The 23,264-nt window shown below is 33.5% G+C and overlaps 1 protein-coding gene across 2 annotated transcripts in view; it reads left to right on the top strand.

The window, feature by feature from the left end:
- The window catches only part of LOC106122565 (homeotic protein antennapedia), a 152,319-nt gene that overhangs the window by 30,248 nt on the left and 98,807 nt on the right, over nucleotides 1–23,264 (top strand). The window contains exon 1 of one of the 2 annotated variants that reach the window (XM_013318612.1): nucleotides 10,501–10,872. The exons of the other annotated variant lie outside the window; for it this stretch is intronic. The gene's annotated coding sequence lies outside the window, so the exon portion shown is untranslated. Of the gene's footprint in view, nucleotides 1–10,500; nucleotides 10,873–23,264 lie in introns of those variants that run through there. 2 annotated transcript variants of the gene reach the window in all.

The raw sequence follows: 23,264 nt of genomic DNA, 5'->3' as shown, positions 1-23,264 counted from the left end.
TACGTAATTATTTAGTTACGTTATTATTTAATATTAATTCATATTAATTAATATTACGTCGCTTGTACTAAGCTTATGAATGTAGTACATTAAAATGTTCTATTATTTTTCTAATTCTTTCATTTTCTAATATTACGAGAAATAAACAAGTAAAATAAAATATGTAGAAGTAGAAAATGTTATGGGAGAAAGGAAAATAATATACATATTTCCATCATGATTAATTGAAATTTATACAAAAAATAACCGTAAGACCTGCAGACTATTTTCGAAGAAAGGTGCGGAGCACTTATTTATATGAAAAAACTAACTTGACGTAAGATAAAATACGAAAAGTTTAGTTCTACCGTGTACCTCATACAATTTTTTTATGCTTATCTTTCTGTGATTTATGAGTTGTTCGGCGTCCAGCAACGGAAAAGAAAGGAGGCATACAAAAGTAATTTATTTTTTACGTTTGTTTTTCTTGTCTTTCCATCCGTGCGTGCTGTACCGGCCATGGCCGAACGTGTTTTCGAAGTTGGCATTTTTGAGTTGTCGCGCATGATTTACTGCTGACCCCTCGCGTAGGCGGTGCTTAGCCCGATCGGTATTTCGGGTTACATATATAAATCATATTAAGTAAATGTAATATATTATGTCACCTCTTTCATTCGCGCACCGTATTAGAATTGAATTTAAATTTTCAAGTCGACTTATATCTAATTAATATTGAACATAATATCCTGTATCAAGGTTATGTTTTCTGTACTTTTGTTGGGATTTTAAATTATCTTCTAATGCAAATCTTCTTGTTTTGTGTATAGTAAAATAAACGTATGTAATTGTAATAGGAATTTCGCTTTTTAGTTACCACGCATTTGGTTTCGTAACTTCTAAACCGGCGGCGGTGCATGGAAACGTGTTACGAGGGTTTTCATAAAAAACTTCACACGCCTTCCGAACACGACAAACATATCTTAATGTTCTCTCAATTAAGCGTCTTTACTCGCCGGACATGAGCGGGACAGAATTATTCATGACGTGAGCCAGCAACGTATCACGCCCAAATGATTTATACAATTTTTACACATGAGAATTTCGACTTAATTAAGATCGTTCACTTTGTCTCCAGGTACGTAAGAGCCGCTACCACTATACTTGAAGGAAGTGAAAGCGTTGGTAAGCTTTTAATTTTAAGTTTATAATCATGTACTTTTAAGTGTTGATTTTAGAAAATCAACTATTTAAAGTGTAATGAATTTCTGTCCAGAATTATTCAAGAATTTTTTTAAAAAGAAGGTTATAAACTCTACCAAACTGCTTTGGTAGAGGTAACAGGTTGTACAGGAAGTAATAAATAGCGCAAAAAGTATGCATTGTCGGACTTCATTTGTCTATATTAAATATTACGTTATAATTCATACTTCATATCATTTGGACAACACCCAATAATTGCGTTGTATAACAAGCTAAATGTGACCCAGAATACAACTGAAAGAATTAAAACCTCGTTCAAACAAAAGCAACCATTAAATCTTTAAAAAAAAAGCAAGGCTTATATGAGGCTATTCCCGGCCATGTCACATTGAAGCATTGGTAAACTGGCCGCAAGCGATGCACTGAAAAAGTGCATGCATTATGAAGATTGCACATCTAGCCAAGCCAAGTACTACCGGAGCGCGGTTGCCAAAAATCACACAATAAATAATACAGAGGCAAACTGCATGCATTATAGCCGTACCTTATCTTAGTGTATTTGAAGCCAAGAATTGTCCATTAAGTATGCATTAAAATTACCTGTCTCGAATGAAAAATAAGCGAAATTTACTACAGCGGTCCTTTTGTTGCTCGCATGAAAAATCGCAGCGCGTTCATTGGAATTAAGTAATTGTGTCTGTATGCCCAACGTATGTTTATGTTTGAACTCTTAAATGCTTACCTTTATAATTATAGGGAAGGTTTTTTATCTTCTGTATTTCTTTTCTTATTTTTTAATTTTTTACATGAATATGCTACACAGCAAAGCTCGAACTAGCTCATGTGAAAAAATATTTGTGATATTCGAATTAATTTTTCACTAATTTAAAATGATATTTATTTTTTATTACTATAACCCATCAAAATGTGTTTTAAGCAATGATAAATGTATTCTTCAACTTTGATCATAGCCCAAAGGAAACATTGACTATCACTTTGTAGTCAAAGTTGCGTTTTGGCTACTGAATACAAGGGCATTTATACGGGCCAAATTGAGTTGAACTATCTATACCTCGTTTGTAATAAGTAGGAAGTCTAGCGGCGAGCTAGTGTATTAAGTATTCACAGTACGTCCTTAGCTACAGCCTCATCAATTAGATGCGATGCGGATCGCTAATATTGTATAATCTGTACAGGTTTAAGTCAACAGACCGTTGTTTGATATGTTACGTAATTTTGGGTTTTTTCTATTCTGACTCATGTTTAGATCGGACAACGTGAGGTCATCGTTCGAAATATCTAATACCATTTAATATAGCAAGGTTTGTCAAAAAAAGTCAATGTAAAAAATAATCTATGACCTAAAAGTTGGAGAAAACAGAGGTTCTTATAACACTTTTACAGTACTAGCAATATTTATTTAAATTTATTGCCATAACAGACTTATCGTAAGATAAAAAGATTTCATTGCCATGACGAACAAATCCGCAGAGTTTGCGACGTACAATAATAAATAATTTAATATCATTCGCATGTTCCCATGTCACATTAACCGGACGTGTCTCTCATAGTGGCAGCGTCTCGGCCTTCCCGTTGTCACATCAGTACGACTTGGAAACTGCTAACTCCGCACCTGAAACCGCTACCATGGAATTTTTATGATATCCAGTAAACTCGATATGAACTTTGTTTTCAACTAAATAAAGAAGAGACACTCACACACTACCTAAAAAAATATTGACGGTAATATTATAGCTTTGTTAAAAGTTAATTACCTTGGCTATGTTCGGTTTCGATGTGAACGTATATTTTTAAAGTACTTGTCACAAAATTATAAAAAAACTATGTCACAACTATGTTTGACCGAGGTTTGAACGGTATTTAAATGAGTTTATATATGATTTATTTTTAAATTTAATATTAGGCACTAGTGGTAGGGGCTCCAGCTCATCACCGCGGCTCAGTGCCAGCGCGTCGATTGTTATTCACCGGCTCTCCGGCACTCCGACACCGCGTGCATACGGCGAATACTCAATGTGGGGAATTTTCGCATACGCATACACCCGCCTGTCACAGTCGCATGCATTTCATGAACGTCCACGCACTCTAAACTTTTTTCAATTCGATTAGTGCGTACGAACTCAAATTCGATTCTTATAATCGTTTACTGCACTGACATCGATTTAAAATTGTTTGAATTATTTATTCGTTGTGATATGGAGGGTTTCTGAATTGAATTTTATAAGTAAAACGTACAAATCTTTTAGTTACTTTTTTATTGGAATAGCAAATGTTAATTTTGCTATAATCGAAGAATAATGTTTAATGACAAAATGAAGTCAAACATTTTATTGGTAGGAAGAATTTATTTTCAATTGAAAACTTCTTACAATTGTCTATCATTTTGCGTTAATTAATTTGCGAAATATGAATACTGCAGATTCTGCAACGGAATTCTTTGTTAAAAAAAATAGTGAGATGGTGTTTAAGCGTTAAGCAGCCACTCCCACCATAGAAACGTCTTCCGATGTCGATGAACGGTTAACGATTACTAGGAATAACCCAAAAGATATATTCTAACAATGCAGATCGGCTTCTATATCTTTTTGGACTTGTTTGTAGGATGAGTGGAATGTTTCGTTTTTCACGCGTGTGACCATTAATATTACAGTATTTTAGGATAATTTCTTTATAAAAATCCTTTGTATATGAAATTTTGTTGTTGATGTCTAATTGTATTTAATATTAACAGCACACAATGCAGTGGTCTGTTCCTAGGAAGTCAATAAAATAGTATCCCTAGATCCGCAAGGCCACAATAGATATACATATATCATAGGCGACTTGTATAGCACAGAGCAAACAATGAGCATCGTAAACTATCCAAGGTCCCGTTCCATGCTCTATGTGAGTTGCATGTTCAAAATATTAGTATCTCCTTAATTTAGACAAAACACCATCAAAACTTTGATGATTGTCTTTTTTTTTATTATAGAGCTCTTTAGTAACTTCCCAACACGTGATTATAAAAATACTAGTATGTTTCTATTATGTAACGCTTATGTTTGTTCAATTTATTCAACAAATAATTCACATATCCACTCGAGCGACACATTATGAAAGTAAAAAGATAACAAACATTTAACTGAACGGACAATATATTTGAGATCGACAGCCGGGTACCTAATGCCGCATTCGAGTCACATGCTATACGGCTATTAGATGGCTTTCGCTTTCGAGGACCGACATCCCGAGTCCCGACTTGTCTCCATTCTATCTACACTCCCAACACATGAATGAGGCCGCGCCATCGACTGCGGCCAGCTGACAGATGCATTCGTTCCCATGTAGGTAACACGAGTGGCGTTACTTTGTCACATGGCGCGCACTTGAATAGATTCATCTCGATGCGATTCAAAATTAAAAATACGCCTCAACAATACATAGGCTCCTTGATAAGCGTATCGAAGTTTTGAAATTACGGTCGTGACTTTGGTTCGAGGACGTTGAAAGCTCACAGCAATGTTTTATTTAAAGGCGAGGCGCGAGCGCAAATAAATCATTTCCCGTCATTCACTGCACGATTATATTTTAAAGAATAAATCGAAAGAATACATGCCTAATTGCACCGACAACCGGTAAGAGCGATAAAAAATATATCGCCGATAACACTTTTATACCCTTAAAGATGTCGCGAGAAAATTTCTCAGTATCCGTTAATTGCGGTCGGATAGTTAATTAATCACATTTGTTCCGCCGGATTGCATTACCATTGGAATTAGGTGAAACCGGTCGGGTGACAAGAATCCGGTCTCAAAATCAGATTCAGTGAAGTGCAAAAGCTGACGCGAAAACAATAGCTGATTAATAAAGTGTCGACAAAACAATCATTGGAACGGTACAAGGGGTGGATAAAGCCTTATTCCGATGCAGAGCCACGTATGGGGACCACTTAAAAGGCATCGAGCCGTTTCTTTTATCGTTTTACGAAGAACTACAGGTTAATTCTCTATCAACGATATGTTATTGACCTTTTATAATATTGCCATCTGCATTCCTATAATTTAGTCCTTAAAGTGTCATAAAAGTAACCATATTTTTCAAAATTTAAATTCAATGTGGAGCAGAATTATTAATTGCTTTATTCATGACAGTTATTTGCTAATTTCTTGTTAAATTTTGGCACCGACGCCAAGACAGAAAATATCTGCGGTGCACTCGTAATTATTTTGCCTTCATTAACTTTTACTTGGTCGGATTTTTTGGTGGTTTTAACGATGTATAAAAGAAAATACACTGTAGGTAGAACAAATTGTTGTAAGGCATAATTTTACTTAAGGTATAAATTATATTTGAAAACTTCTTTCGTTACCACAGTGAAAACTTCATCGAACACGAGGAATAAAAAAAATGTTGCCCTGTTCATAAGCTTAATGTCTTCATCAATAACTGATAATTTATGTACGGCACGATCGGTACAAGACGAAATTACGGCCGCCGGCTCCCCTTTGTAATCAGTACAGAATTATAAAGCGATTGCAACACCGCAGGCTCCGCCGTTTGAGTTATTAAGAAAGTTATATCTCAATGAAGAACTATTGAAAAGCTTAAACTAATACTTGACTCTAATAAATTCTTATATACCATTTCGTTCGTAAGTCAATTACCATCAAAAGTCAGGCTTGAGTTATTGAACTTATGTTCTACTTATCGGGATTTTAACTATCGGCTTTAGAAATATTATCCTAAAATAAGTTGTCCTTGATAATAGTTTATAAATTAAAAATAGTAAAGTATCTATAATAGATTCTATTTTTTTACAAATATAGCAGCGAAAACTCCTATTAATTGAAGACTCAATTGATACGATTTTGAAAAGACACTTTCAATTGTTTCCTAAATAAATTTAAAAAAAAAACACGTGAATAGAAATACAAATAGTAATAGATGCAATGTATAAAAGTAAAGATTCAAATGATTTAATTAAGCCATACAATTGCATTTTAATATGCTATTAAACTTAAAACGGTGATTGTAGGCGTTTACGACATAATAAACGATAGTGTTACAGGAACGTATGTAAACATAACAAGGTTTACAGTAAAACTGCCCTTATAGTATAGTGGTAAAAGTTATAATCGGATGTATACGTGTAAAGACGTAAGCTTTTATATTAACGATGGTTAGTTTAATAAACAGAAATAATAATAGCCATAAAACAACATAACTAGTGTAACCACCCACTGAAAGCCGGCAAAATCAGGGTTGCTGGCTTTGAAAGATTAAGATTTTTTTTACTGAAAATTTTGGTTAAGTCAGTATGGGCCCACGTAATATCGTAGTTAAGTGGTTGATGGCTAATATGAAAAACGATAGACCTATGTGACACGTGAAAGTTTTTAGAGTGAGATGGAATGAGATAAGAACAGGTTGATTATGTTTATTATAATATAATATAATTGTTTACGTATTGATTTAAACCGATTATAATTGCATATAGGTACACAAGTAGGTATCGTACGTGAATGTATTATTGAAAATTAGTCAGTAACTCGCCCTAACGGCACGTGTTTATTTTCGACCTGGCAACCCTGAACCAATGCATCTGCTGGCCAGCTTCAATATATTTATATACACACACGAAGTAGACGGATGCCTATCATTAACCACCCGATCGAACATAGCTCTTGTTTACGAAAGATAAACGCTTAAAACACTCGAAAATTTTCGGTGGCTATTTTTAACGAGCTCTTTTATTAGTTTTAAAAGCCGTTAAGATTAGAACGTTAGAATTTAGTGGCTTATTGGTGTTTGAAATATTGGGTGGGTGGTATGATGGTACCGTATTGTCGAGTTTATTATATTCGAGGCAACTGCATTAGAATTATGATACGTAATGCAAGCAATACTTGTTACAATGTTAGAATTCAATTTATCTTCTCGTTGTTTATACAGCGAGTGCGGTTGAAGGATGCAAGACATTCAAACATGTTAGCCATATAAGGTTATTTGGAATTTTGTATTTCTATATGTATGTCAGAACTTGTTTTAATGTTAGCTGCAATGAAAACAGGACATAATTCTCGACTCTAGAAATTATTTACTTTTTAATAGACACTAAACTGCAGGTCCTGGGTTCAAATCTCGCCATGTACCAATGTATTTTTCGATTTTCGTTTCACATATGTATCTACATTTATCCGACGTTCTTACGGTGAAGGTGATCGTGCAACCTGCACATATCTGAGAAGAATTTTAAAAGATATGTGTGAAGTCAACCAACCCGCACTTGGCCAGCGTGGTTGACTATGATATACGACCTAGTCACCCCTAACTTAAGGTAGGCTCCGAGCCTCTCAGTGGGGACATATAGTGAGCTGATGACGAGATGAATGTACATTAAAATGAGGACAAAGATGAACATAATATCTACTGAACGCAACTTTTCATTAATGTCTCTCAGTTTTTCTCAATAAACAAGTTCGACTTTTGATTGAACGAAAAATGATTCGACGGAATATTTCGCGGTAAATAAATAATACCATATTTATGAATATCAAGGCTGGATTGTTCCAAACAAACAACGGATTCAAGAAACCTGTTCTTAGTTATATCTTTATTAAAAGGTGTGTTCGATCGATTACCAAGTGGAGGTTCATTATACAGCCGATGCTTATTGCATTTATGCATATTAAACATTTAGGGATGTATAATTAAGTTTAAGATAAAAATAAATAAAAAATGGCATGACTATTATTATTTCTGTCTGTCTGGCCAAACTCGATTTATAATGACATCGGAAGTGTTATCACCATTTTTGTTGTAGTTATCTTTTTAATTTTTTTACATACATCATAAACCATATTTAATTATTTTTCTATAGCAGCAATTTCACACCACATTTTGTCGTAATGTAGAATATTTCACTTAAATCTAATATTCCATGCTTAGCCGCACACTTGACTTTACGCAATTCAGCATTTTCTTATCATATAATTCATTCACTGTACCATCAAATAACTTTTTTTTCAGCTTTATTTTTTAACAATATAATATACAAGTTGGCAAATTGCGGAGCATTTTAAAGCATACGTCATGACAATTTTTTTTTATGTTACTTATCGCGTATATCCTAAGCTATAATATTACATAATTTAATGTTTCCGCATTTATAAAAAATCAACTGTTATAAAATTCTCGAAGAATATTTTTACAATATGCATCCAAATATGTATGTATGTGTAAGATGACCATGCGGTATGTAAGTATCAGAACATAAATCTGTTTGAAGCATTTTTTGCGTAAGTAATTGCGTAGCGAAGCGAATCGAGTTTAAACCCCCTTTATTTTAATATGTAGATGAATTTAATTCGCATTTCGCATTCATCCGACCGGACTGTGTTAAGCTCTCATCGTCGGCATTTTAAACGTCCAATCTTTTCCCCGACGTAGAGATAAAAAAGTAAATATTGCACCATTTTAAAGCATTCTCGCCACAGTAGCTGTTTGTCATTTAACGCTCCCTTAAATCGATCCCGGTGTCAGATACGAGTTTGTCATTGTTGACGGTATAAGTTTCTCAGAATAATTGTAAAATTGATTTGTTTTACAATAAAATCTCAATTAATTTAAATAAAAAAATACTGGTGATATCATTAGTATCTCTTTCGGTTGATCTGAAGCCAATGTATTAAAAAAAAAAAAAAATTATTAAGATGTTGATCACCATTATGTTCCATCGGTGGGCGATGGATATCGATACCAGGGAGCGAACGAATCGATCAATAAAAACACTACATAAAATCGACGTGTACCGCCCATTATCGCCTCGGTTGTAATAAAATTATATTCACATAAAAATCAATATAAACACCATAACGCTGCGCGAGGGCCGCTTCGATTCGAGTTAACGTCTTCATTAGGGTTAGCACGACCTCTCGATTGTAGGATCTCGATGTAATTTTAAAATCAAATCGACTCGGAGTCGGCTCGGTAATTTGTAGCGGTCGAGGGCCGCTCTTTCGACGAGGCTGCAATTCTGAAAACTATCGACAATTTCTTAGCGCGGTGCAATTTTCATACAAGACGCGGCTAACGGATCACGAGGTGCTTGAGCTCTTGAGGTTTAGGACAGGTCGTAATTTTAAAATTACACTCATTGTCTGCATAAAGTTTAACACGTAATAACTTTGTAAAAAGATAAAGGTAAGTAGAACTTTGTAATCGCATCTTAATCGTTTTTGAATTTAATATGATTAAATATAAAAGTGTATAAATAATAACGCATTTTAATATGTTGTATAGTTTGAAAATGTACTGAAAGAGGTAGATTTTTTTGGTAATAAGCGGTGAAGTAGGTTAAATAAGTTAGGAGATATTACATTGATAAAAATTAACAAGGCGTCTCAAACTTGCAAATATTATAAATGAGAAAGCTTGGATTTATGGATGGATGTATATTAAAGGTTTCTTCAGAATGTTAAACATATCTTCATGTAATTTGGCACAGATGTAGAACAAAGTATGGAATAATACATAGGGTTCTTACTAAGATTTTTAATAGTGCGTGGACGGAGTCGCGGGAGATAGCTAGTGATTAAATATGATCATAACTAACCATACTATTAAGACAGAGAATGTATATTATTTTAATAGCATATTTTTGAAAATCCTGAAAATCACTAGATTAGCTAAATGTAGCGCTACCACCGTCTCTCTGCTATCCAAAGTAAAAAAAACTAAACTTCCTGTTCTTTGATTACTATTAATTCTAAGCTTCCAGTTTACAATAATTATATTAGGACCCTACTTATTTGCCCATAGGATCACCATAACAACCGTAATTTTTATGATTTGGTCATACCTTTTTTGGGCGAAATACAATAATTGTACAACCTGAACAAGGGCAGCGAGGTGCCTCCTTTGACAGCATGATTTACGATCGACACTAGTAAATTGTATTTTTCCTCTAAAAAAATTTGGTGCATTATCTCCCGGCGGTCGACAGGTAACAAATCTCGTTTTTTAAATATTATTACTCATCGCATTCGATTTGGGAGCGAGCGTGGAACGAAATATATCCACCTACTCGACGTCCCGCGGCTACGATGCTCGCTGGTCCCCCTAAACTTTATTTAAATGCGACACACATTCGTCTAGCCGTCTCTGTCGCACACGCGGCGGCCAGGCGACTCTGCCTAATGCCGTCGCGCCACACTAAAATAGACTTTGCCCAAGCGCAACACTCGTGTCAAACTTTTGTGTTGTCTAATAGCGATACGAAAATTTCCCCTACCTCGTCACTTTTTTTGTACAGTCGCAATTGTGTGCTAGGGTCGTAGAGTAGTGCTATCGGGGTAAAAAAATTAATTCCCATATCTCGTTTATTGTAGGTTAGGTTTTTGTCGGGTGGCCGGTGGATGCGTCCTTCACTAGGTGTGCTCCGAACACGACTCTCGTATAGTATGGACAACAGTGTCAGTTGTAAATAAGGATTTGTATAGACTAAACGTATCGGCGAGTTTGCGGTCCAAGTTTGCTTAGCGCTTAATTACCGTTTTATATGCAGTGATCCAATTAGAAACTTAATGGGACAGATGCGGAATTTGTGTTTCAGTGTCTTTTGATATCACCCAGTGTTCATTGATACGATTAAGTGGTTTTATTCATAACTTTTAAGGATTTTAATTTATTGTAAGTATTTATAGATATGATGAATAAGGTTTTATTTTTCTTTTAGTTAATTATGAATCAATTAATTTCAGTTTAGCTTTTATTAACTTGTTTTTTTTTTAATTTTTCATCATAAAACACTCTTATCCTTTTAGATATTGAGATTTAGTGATCGTAAATTAAAAACTTAATGCAAATGTGAAGGCAAATTTTCCCGCGCTTTTGATTTTAAATTTTAACTCGAGTTAAAGTTGAGTATAGAAGATAAATGAATTGTTATAAAAATCCTTTATATAAACGGTTTCACAATAAAATAAATAAAAGATTTTCGCGGCTTAACTCGTACCGCTTAAAGATCGTCTTGAAATGTTTCGAGATAAAGGATGTCATCCGGAATCTTCGACCTGAGAGTGGAATCAAACGCGATTTTCCAAACCACTAAAAAATAAACACTATTGCTTAGACAAAAGAGATGAAAATAAATTGACACCATGAAACATTTGGCAAAATTTTCATCTAGCTTTGTGAATTAATAAAATCAAATTCGAGAGCGATTCGTTTCTCAGTTCTAAGAAATGTTTTACAGTTCACTAAATATAATGCGATATAATAATATGTTTGTCTAATTTTAAAGCTATACCAGATTAAATTTTCTTTTAATCAAAACAAATTTTCAAATCTTTGTCGAAAATTCTATTAATAAAATATTTCAAGTATAATCGGCTACCCACTGATATCTTAAATTCTGTTCTTAAGCCATTTTGAACGCGCAACAATTGCAAATAAAAAGTTGCAAGCACAATACGCGCCACCTAAACCGAATTCAGTGGTTTTATCATTTAGGTATTTTTGTCAGCGACTTCCTCAGATAGCGAAGCTTTCTCAGTAGCGAGGAAATGAAATTCTTATCGCGCCTCACTGGAAAGGAACCCACTTCTTTCTGTTATCCGCGCAGGAAATATATAGGGGAGCAGTCGAGCTTGCAATAACATCTGATTGCTTCAAGGAATCACGCAACAATCTCGGGCTTAGGCAAAAATGTGTCCCAGTAAATATTTTGAATTGAAATTATTATATATTTCTTTCTATATTGCTTAACAATCTTTTAAGTTTCCAACCAATACAATACTTAAATTTTCAGACGAGGTTAAGTTTAAAATTAATTGCATCGTAATCATATATAGCAGAGGAAAGATTTTATTGTTGATCTCATTAAATAGCCTCCGAAACTACTGAACCTATTTAAAAAAATAGTTGTGAACTAAGAACCGTGAACCTAAGGCTATTTTTTAAAAGATTTTTATCTATAATAATTCAGCTTGGACACAGTCACATAATTTAACTAAAAATACCAATACTAAAGGAATTGCGTGGCACAAACTCAACTGATACAGATATAAGGACAAATATTACGGAGTAAAGAGATACAGGATTTATTTTTTAGTGCATGTAAATGAGTAGATATCATAAAACATATCCACCACAGTTGAACGTTCGGAATCACGGTGCGTTCAAAAACTTTCAACAATGATGTCCCCTTTTTCATTCCGACGCTGCACGAAATTTACGAGCGGGCCGCGCGAGCGAACATTGCGTGCCTGATGTTTCTAAAAATGTGTCAAAGTTTTTTACAAAAGTTCTTTCATTTAACCGTGTCCGGCCTTCCTCTGTAGCCTTGCGAGATGATTTCTTTTTTTCTATTGTTCATTTTTTAGCGTCTATTGAAACGTCGATCGGGTAAAGTCTTTGGACGACAAAAACTGGACGCCGCATGGGTATAATGAAATTTCTCCTTTCTTTTAAATACGTTACGCAAGTGCCCTTAAATGCTCTTTGTGTGGCGATGACGATTCCAACGAAGAGTGTCTAGTTTTTAGACGCCGAACATTGGACCCCGTTTCTTTTTGAAATTCATGATAGATATTTTTATATGCGAACTTATTACAATACTTATAAGGTATCGTATATTGGTCTATGATCTTTAAATAATATTTCTTAACGTAGATAATATCTGAATTTACGTTATTTTTTTAAAAAACTGTTTCTCATACTTCTTTAAATGTTACATAAATTAAAAATAAATTAATGATTATTCTTGCCTTAAAAATGTAATGGAGCTTAATTAAAAATAATCACTCGAATTTGATAAGTTTTTTGCTCTGAGATTTAAAATAGGTAATGTCAAAAAAGGTTTATTAGTAACAGTAAATTTTCATTATATATGCAAAGATGTATGTTAACTTCGCTGTGGCACTATCGCTCTTGGTCTATACGAGACTTTTATATTTCCATTTATATTTCTCTGAAACAAAGTATACTTTTGGGAAATCTATGCAATAATTACGTCATATATCAAAAATTGTTATCTTCCAGTCAACTTAAATGTTGAATCCTATAGAGGTTATTTAGTATTTCAAGTTTCCTACAATCCTAGTGCAAAGTACGGGCGCACACACTATGATTTCATCTGCATATTTGCCAATTTTATTTATCAAACGTGCACAAGACTTATTTTGCATAATCGGTTTATTTTAAATTTATAAATTGCCCCTCGCATCGAGCTGAGGCGCGGCCAACCGGTCCCTGAATTAGGTTTTGTTGGAACTCTTCTTTGAACCCGAACCGTTGAAACGTGGGTCTAAGCGACTAGTATTTTGAATTTTAAATATCGCTCGAGTTTATGCGAAAAGGGTTACGACTTGGAAATTAAAGTTATCGATAAGTTTTGAAATTAAATTCCTGAAACAGTTATTTTCTATATAAATTGATACAAATCAGTTATTGCGTGTATTAAGTATTTTTGCTTATTTTTTTAGAGCTACGAAATACTGTCAAAGGAATAAAGGTAAAAATGTAATACTAGTTGAAATGTAAAACATGTCTAAGATTATAAACAACTGATTATTAGTTATGATATTATCAGAAAGACGACATTTTCATTAGATTCTGACCATAAATAGTAAAGAAGTAGATATTTTAACGGTATAATTGACGGCACGATCTTAACAGCGTAGTAAATTAAACGACGAAATGAAGCGTAACGTTAATTAATTAACCAAGGCATCATTTTGATTTAGTTACGGATTCCGTAAAGCACAGAAACCGTTATACGGCCTATCTCATTAGCCGATAAATTCGGAATGGGAAAGCGAAAATTTATTTACGTTCGAAAAAGAAAAATACATAATTCACTGCCTACTCGCGCGCGGGACACAGAATTTAATCTATCTAAACACCACCTAATTCCTCCTCGCCTACGCGTCTCTAAATTTGAAATTCGAATGCGGTAATATGAACACACTGGCTGTTTGTCTTTACGAAGAAAAAAATAAAATAAAATGTATCTCGCATAGAGGTTACATAATTTGCATAAGACGTATTCGATATTACCATTTGTGGTGGCACTAATTCTGTACGTCTTTTTTATGACACTACATGTATTTACATCCGCCTATCGATTAGCCATATCTCCTTAGACTTTATTGCCGAATATAATCGTAAAGTTAACATATTTAGCCGATGGTATCAAATGCCGTTTTAGTTTATTTGACATCGTATTTGATATTATATAATTTGTGGTCAAGCTTTTCTTTCTAGAAGAATAATAGAAGATTTGCTATGTGGATAACAAATTGTATATGTATTCTTTTTTGACAATATATTTTTTAAATCGACTGTTATGTCGTAACTTTTTTTTTATGAGTTTCTAAAGCTATATCTCATGTCTTTTTAAATGTGTTTTAATAAAATGATAAGAATTGTGTCAAATTAAAAAGATAAAAAAAACGCAATAGTTAAGCTATGGCTAAGCATAAATACCGAAGGAATCTAGACTTGTTTTAGGTCTTATTAACCTGAAAAGTCTAGGTATTTCTTGATGACTATTCTTTACACTTGGCTAAAACTGTATATTCATCCTAAATTATCCTTCATTCTTGTTTCCAGATATTACAGTAAATAACAAAAAATATATTAAAGTAATTTGGCAAGATACATTAATTACTTAAAAGCAACCTTAAAGACATGAAATTGCCTTAGACTTGGAAAAAATGTTGAATGGCGCAAGAGATAGGAACATCTATCTATTCACGAACATAAGGGTGGGTATACATACGCGGCGAGCGCAGCTGCGCGCCGACTGACAGCTTTTAGATTAGGCCCCTTCCCCCCGCCCCCAAATTGAGCGCTCGCCTCCTCTAAATTAGTAACGGTTACCAAATTGCTTTTTAATTTTACCAGTTATTAAATGGACTTTTGTTGCATGCCAGTGTTTTAATATGAAAATAGCTTTTCGACCCGCATAGACTAGTTTGAAAATACAATACCGGTTCGTAGTGATAAAATGCAGACAGGTTAAAACATTTTAAATATGTGATATAGATTAAATTTTGGTGAAATTAGCAATCAACTTAAAAGTCATAATAATTTGCGAACTACTGTAGTTTATAATTTAAATGCTCAACTGCAGTGACTCTAAAATGTTATAATTGCGATAATAATTAAATGCAAAAAAAAAAAACAATATAATGTTGTGAAATTACTTTCGTATAACATATACCAATACTAAGATAGTTATGACGTAAAAATTCAAAGAAAGTAATTTAAATGTCGACAATAAATTTTAATAAGGTTGAAAATTTGAACACACGCTGTGTACGTTTTATGTTCAGCGCAAAATAAAAGCAAATCAAATATTAATATTGAGTTACACGTAACAAGAACAACATTCGGACATCGAGAAATCTTTCATCTCATCGGCATCGGTACCCGGCAGTTATTCATTGTATTATTTTCAAGTTTTTTTTTTTCCACCGCGGACGAGCCGAAGCATGGGCGCGCCTCGACTGTGCCCTGCCCGCGAGTTTTGTGACCCAACCCTAATTTTAATGGCCGCTTACATCCGGACAAAAAAGTGTGGAATAGATTCTAATTATATTAAGTTACAAGCAATTTAACTTACAATCTCTTGCGAAAGAACTTATTAGTTCAATTATTTTTATACTTAACTCTCACCTTTGTAAGTGATAATAATCAAAGTTTTTAATTTATGTTTCCCTCATGTTTATTGTTTAAACTAAATCCTATAGTTATATATTTTCTTTTTAAAATACACGTTTTTGAAAGATACATTTTTATTATATACAAAAATAAAAAAAAAAGTTGGTCACTATAGCACATATTGGTTAGTTAGATTAGTTTCTTAGGAACAATGTAGAATTAGACATAAATATAGATATTTTATAATTAAAAGAGATTGAATTAAATTTAACAATAAATATTTAAAATTACCAATGCATAATATTAAATAAATTACATACATGATAAAGAGAAGAAGGATATATTTTAATTTTAAGTTGAAAAGAAACATTCCCTTTCCTTAACAAAATTACCGTAATACAATTGCCCTTAAGTAAGTAAAAGTAACGAATGCGCCTATTCCATTTAAAGATGGAACAGCCTGTATCTTGATGCATTATGTAGTTGGCGTAAAGTGTTAACCGTTTAAATCATTGTAGTAACGATCAATCAGCATGCACTATGAGCTAAGCGTATAGTTTTTAACTTAGTACGGTAGCTTTGAGTACATGTCAATGGGAATTATAACACCGGAGGCGTAACTAATTGCCGTAATTAAAGTGTAATAAATCAGTCATTTATGGGTTTGTTATGTTGCCTACCCGTATAACTTATTCAAGCTTTTTTTCGTTTTCTATTACTTCAACAGGACGGTTAAAAGCGTTTTCTTGTAACTTTCATCTTGAAGCCCAGCCTAATGTTTCTTATTCATGGTGCTTTTTAATATTCATCAAAACAATAAAATCATTTTAATTATTCTTCAGCTCTGGCAGTTCATAAACTTCAGATTTGGTAGATGTTGTGAACTTATGTTACGAAGATGATAAAATGCGTGAAATAAATTTTGAAGTTACAAAACGCCGCTTCCATACTTTCTTGACTGTAAACGGTACGTCATATCTAGTCAATTCTTTTTCAACTTTCTTAAGTTTTATTTCCGTTATTGCTTTACAATCTAGTAGTAGGTTTAAAAATAGTTGAAAATTTTTAGCTTCTTGGGTTAACAAATCTTAATAAATTCTTTTACAAATAAATCTATAAATGAAGTCATCGTAACTTTTACATTTAAATGTGGATGCGGTTATAAATCAAGATATTGCCTGCCTTATACCGGAATATTAATACATCAGTTTTCAATTAAAATCTTTTCCGTCTTAATTAATTAACATCGGATTGGATTCCTGTGTTCGAAGCGTATTAATATAAACTATAAGTCATCGTTGCACTCGCGGCCAACCCTTCCTCGCAAGCTGACGCATGATGTACGAGTGCGTCGACCCCCGCGCCCGCGCTGCCCCCAGTCCCCCCGTCCGCCGCGCACAGATCGATACGCGCTTTTTGTTATATTCAAACCGTAATTGCTGAAAAGTTTTCACGCCGAAGCGCCGGTCACGCTTGTTTTATTACAATGAAATTGAATAATTTACGGGTCCGCGCACGGAAGCGAGCGCCCGCTGTAAACGGACGCATCTGAATTTTAATATTGAAATTAAATACGGCCATACGCTTAGGGAACCGCGATTAGTATCGGTCCGACCCGACGCTCGTCACGAATGACATATCAGCGCTTGAGGCTTAATTGCGTCGGACCTAAAGCCTTGCCTGAGATTTATGTATATCCAATCCCGGCCGCCTAATCCCGCTCCTGCCCGGGTCAATCCGACCCCGGAAAAGGTTTTCCCGGTTATTTTCCGTGGAACTTTTAATCCCGCCGAATACCGACATACATCATAGAGGATTAAGAGGTTTAAATTGGAAGTTACCGACGTCCGAAATAAATTTAAATCGGCTGGCAGTCGGTATTGTGATATCGCTGCCGATGCTAAATGGAAGCCAATTTTATCCAGCGGGTAAATCTTACGGCGACCTCTAGCTTAGAAAATTGATATATACGATTATTAAGCTATCATTTCAATATATATTTAATATGTTATAGTCCTACTGTCTTTGTATAAATTTGAGACAAATAACTTTAATAGGTTGACAGTCTTTACAAACAACTCTGCTTACATTACTGTAGTCCAAGGTAAAATTTTAAGTTCAACTTGCAATGTAATCAAATATACCTAAAGAACGGTTAAGACTGAATTGTCTGTTTAAAATTAAATAATAATAACCTATTCAAAGAGATTGAAACGTTGAAAAAAAAATTGTATATCCAAAGACACCCGAAAATTTCTTTTTAAAACTCCTGTGATAGCAAAATCTTTCCAAGTAGAGCCCAGTGTTAAAATGGCTTAAAATAAGAGGGTTGTAAACTTGTAAATCATGCTTAGATCTAAAATTCTGTGCAGACCTCCTGACCCTTTAAAGTGGCTCTTTACGAAGGCTCTGTAGCAGACGCATCCTAAATAACATGCGTCAGCATTTTCGAAACTCTTACAGAACAGAAAAGTTATGTTTATCATTTTCCAAACTAATTTAAAATTGGGGTTAAGGAACAGAGTTTACTGGTTATTTACAATTTTTTAATAGTATATAGATTTTACATAAAATACAAAAATATCAAACTATATAAAGCTATGTTCAGATGAAACTAATTAAAAACTTATATGAAACTAACAAAAAATGAGCATTTTCATCAAAATGTAATTTAAAATAATTTATATACACGATATTGACTTGTAAGATATTTTTCTTTTTAATTGTCAAAGTGAATCTTAATATCTTACTTCTTACTAATAATATAAACGCAAATATTTGGACGGATGGATGATTGTTTGAAGGTATATCCAGAATGGCTGACCGTATCTCGATGAAATTTGGCATACATATAGAACATACTCTGGAAGAACATATAGTCAACGTTTTTTTGTTCCGCGCGGACGGATTTGCGGGCGACAGCTAGTCTTAGATAAATATTAAATGTAAACAGTTGTTATTAAAACAAATACAGAGGCAATCTGTATGAAAGCGTGTATTCACATGTTATATTACATAAACTCTATAAAGGCGTGTACACATGTACTCGTTCCCTCCTGGTCTGCGCGGAATTGGCTACGTAAATCATTAATCAGCTGGCTCATTTGTTCACGCCAAAATTATTTATGCGCGCCGCTAGCGCCGCGTCTCTTAAAATGCCGTTACGAACGTCTGCGTAACTAATATCCTGTTTGGACCTATCCGCAACTGTAATCAATTACAAGCATTTGTTTTGCAAATATTTTCAATTTGTTTATTAGTATATATAGAGGATACTCTATCTTTAGATTTCAAAACAGTAGTTCACCTTGTGTTCTAGGTGATTTTCTTTGAGGTTAGTTGTTTTTACGCTTCTCGTTTGTTTTATTTGTTTAATTTGTTTAATATTAGGTTTATAGCTTTAACTATTTTCTATTAGGATGGGTCATGGTGGTTGTTGGATGGCTGTTTAGTTTGAGTGTTCTTTTAAAGTCAATTAAAGTTATGTTGTTACGTTAATTCATTCAATTTTATTTACGCAATAACAATGAAGTAATGAAATCAATCATAAACATTATATTACATTAGACTAAGTAGGTTTTATGTAACTTAAAGTATCAATAAATCAACTAAATCCCTCGAAAGTCATATACAATCCACTTTTCAAAGTCACCGCATCTAATCAAGTGTAAAGTTGTAAGTAAGTCGGGTGTTAGGATGTCGCCTAAAAAGGGCGTAATTCAAACTGGGAAGGGTTGCCACCGCCCGAGGGCCCGGCAGTATACTGGCACAGGATCTCGGTGATAAATGATCGTGTAATTGTTCCCATATAATGTACAATAACTTCTACAGATAAACATCCTGCTGCGATAATTTATTTACTCCCATATTGACAAATTAACTTGAAGTTATACTCATTATGAAACTATTATGCTGGCACTTAGCAAAATATTCCGATAATGCAATAAAGTAAAGAAAAAACAATTGAACTGTGTTTTTATAACAACGAGTCACTTTATTTAATAAATAAATAAATAAATTTTATTTGTACAATAATAAATTCCACTGAAAAAAAATTCAGGTTAATTTTTAATAAAACCACAAACGAGTAATTACATAATCTTTTAGATTAATTGCCTTGATTATTATTTAACTATTTGTTTAGTAAAATTGACGAATAATATTTATTAAATGCATTAAAATTTAATGCACATTCTTATCGAAAACTTAGATAATAAATTTTTAACCCTCACTAATTGTGGACATTCCGATTTTGAACTAACGCTGCGGGTCCAAACACGAGGGTCAAATGACCACGCGCTCTATATTAATCTCTACAAGAACCCAACTGAATAATGACCTTTAACTATCCTTATCTCGAATATTCGTTAGTTAACACTAAACATTTAATGACTTACATACCAGTTATTAAAATAGTTAATTATTTAGTTGTCTTATAAGTTATGGTAAAAAAACTTGGAAATAATTATACTATTTATTCAAATTAATGTAACTTTGGTATCTTTTTAAAAATATTATTAAACAACATAAACTTTGTAACCAGCTATACATGACCTATAAAGTAAATATAGTGAAGGCGTAAGTTCTGTGAAATAAATTAAAGGTTATCTATGAAAGATCGTAAGAGCAAGGCCAGGGCTCCATTGTCAACGTTCGTTTAATTACGCACGCGGTTTAACCTCATCGGTTTCTATTATGGTAAAGAATGCATTTATCTTATGTTCTTAACTTAAAGATAAATAATTCAATTACTCTCTTGGTAGCGGTCGCGCGGCCGAGTGCCTGCAGCCGGCTGGGTGGCCAATAATTGCACTAATTACGTCAATGCCTCCTTATTAGAAATGAATTATTGATGTTCTGCAACGCGTGATAAATTTTCTTAAACACAATTCAAGTATCTTTAGTTATTATCGCTCATACTTTTTTATCGCTAAGATATACTTCTTACATTTAAATAAAACGTATTTTTTTATTCGTAAATAATATTTAATAATCTGGTAAAACTTTTCTATTCCGTATATAATGTATCTATCCGTCAATAGATGTCGCTGTTCAAAATTAAATGTAAAGTTATCGCAATTCGTATGGCCCAACACACGTTATTTATAAATATTTTATAGCATTACTCAGTTGTGAACATTGTTTATTGACGTTCTATTACGACCGCAGCAAATAAACAAGCGTGTATCGCAATAAAAGTGGCCGTTCATCATGCGAGCGAGATTGAGAAGATAGTGTTGCGACAAATGTCCCGTAGTTCAATATTATGGCGTTAGAGGGCGTGATTTATGGCAACGCTGATGGTCGGTTAATGTTTCAATTTGTTATATATTTATTACGGTATTTTAAAGTTGTTAATATAGTGTAATTAATTTGAGACCGTTTAATGATAGAATTTAATTTTTGTATTAAGAAATTAAGGTAACTTTAGTTTTTACTTTTCCATATTTAGTGGTTGGTTTTCCGTATATTTAATTACATTATTATAAAAAAATTGAATAACTATAAACTAAACGCCTTTGATAATTTTTTGTTAAATTTATCAATTTGTTTAAAAAAACACTGAGTAATTACTTAATAATTAAGGCGTAGATGGCATTTTAATTTTAATGTTAATTGTTGAGCTGTGTATGTACAAAAATAGTGTTAAATGTCAGTTTTTTAAACAAGGACTTTATAAATAACATTGAATTATTATTTGAAAACGATTTATCCATTATTTATTATATTGTGTTGATGTATGGATTGTCGCCATCTGCTTATTCAAACTTGCTTTTAGCCCCAAAGCGGGTCCATGATACATCATTAATAATAATACGCCAATAGGGGTAACTACCCCTAAAAATTAAAAATGGCCGCTAGCGGCACCGCTCTCGATTGGCGGTCGTAACTCATCCAGCCGCCACCAGGGGCGCTGGCATAGCGTCATTTGTCTATGTCGGACCCCCACTTCGCCCCTTCGGAGAATCTACTCGAGCAAGATGTAAGGGGGTGTTTGTGCGACAGTTGTTTATATCTACACAACTAGAGCTATAAACATAATATGGATCTGAAAAACGGCGTATCCATAACATTTGGAACATTTGATTAATGTTTTATTTGACAGATGAACTGCAAAGTCCCGTAATAGTGTAAGTTTTTGTTTCTATAAAGGCAGCAACTAATTTTAGACAATCTGAGAAAAGACTAAAATGGCATCCATGAAACTATATTGTGTATATGATAAATGATTGAACCAAAAATTCTTGTTAACTAAGGGAAAATTAATTTATAAATATTGCAGTATTCAAATAAGTTTGTAAAAATTGTCATTCATAAATAAGTAATATTATTTTTTTTTATACAAAGTTGCTGCTCAGGGACAGTATCAACCACTGATTAGTTTTATGAAATAAATCCACAAATTTATTTACAATTCATACGATAAAAATCAAATATATTGAACTCTATGTCTGAGTGCGCAGAGTTTATACAAATTTGCCCAAGTGTAGAAGTAAGTTTGTAACGTAGTTCGCGTGATAGAGGGCAGTATCGGAACGCACCCGCACGCACTTTATCGAAATTATTTTAATAAACCAGGTTAGGTTGATGTTTTGATATTTTCTTTCTTTGTAGAAACTAGAGGGGAAATGAGAAAAGTTTCGACCATGGCATAATAAAGTATTTAATGTATAAATCACTCATTTACGTGGAATAAACTTTGTAAATGTTTTTATTATGTTGGTATCCAGAGACTAGCAAACTGTGGACAATATTTCTTTTACTTAAAATGTTCTTTAATGTCAAAGCACATTAGTAAAAGTGTTATAAATTGAATAATATTGTAGTTATAAATGGTAATTGCATTGCAGATATGGCCTTATTTTTCTGTGATTTAATTTTACTATGTAAGATATTTGTAAGAAAACAATTTGTTTACAAAACAATTGTAGAATGCATTTAAACGTAAGAGAGTCTAATAAAGGCGTAAATTAAAATGGAATTCCTCACTGCTCGGATTATACGGCATTGTTTTAATCTCTATTAAGTCCAACAAAACTTGACCAAAAATAAATCACTGACGACAACTCTATCTTTGAGACAACAAAGCATTCGCATTCGCAACGATTATTATCTCTAAAACAAACTTAATGCATTTACGGGTAGTAGCGACACGGTCTAGAGACATTTTGCTAACTCGACCAATATCGGATGCGTTAGTATAGTCTTCTATTTCATTTAGAATAAGGTCGAATGTCGACGGTCAGAGGTGCAAACCTCTGAATAAATACGGCCGAATTGTTTTTGCAATACGCTTCGCTCTTAAAGTTTCTCTAGTAGATATTATATTCGAATAACGGGAGTGTGGAAAGTGGACGCAATAAATAGTCGAGGGCCAGTCGTGATCAAGGATCGTGATTGCGACACCGCGCTGC

The sequence above is a fragment of the Papilio xuthus genome, unplaced genomic scaffold, assembly GCF_000836235.2.
Source record: "Papilio xuthus unplaced genomic scaffold, Pxut_1.1 DF826923.1, whole genome shotgun sequence".
Classification (NCBI taxonomy): domain Eukaryota; kingdom Metazoa; phylum Arthropoda; class Insecta; order Lepidoptera; family Papilionidae; genus Papilio; species Papilio xuthus.
Note: the sequence above shows the minus strand (reverse complement) of the source record. Positions and strands in the feature narration are given on the sequence as shown.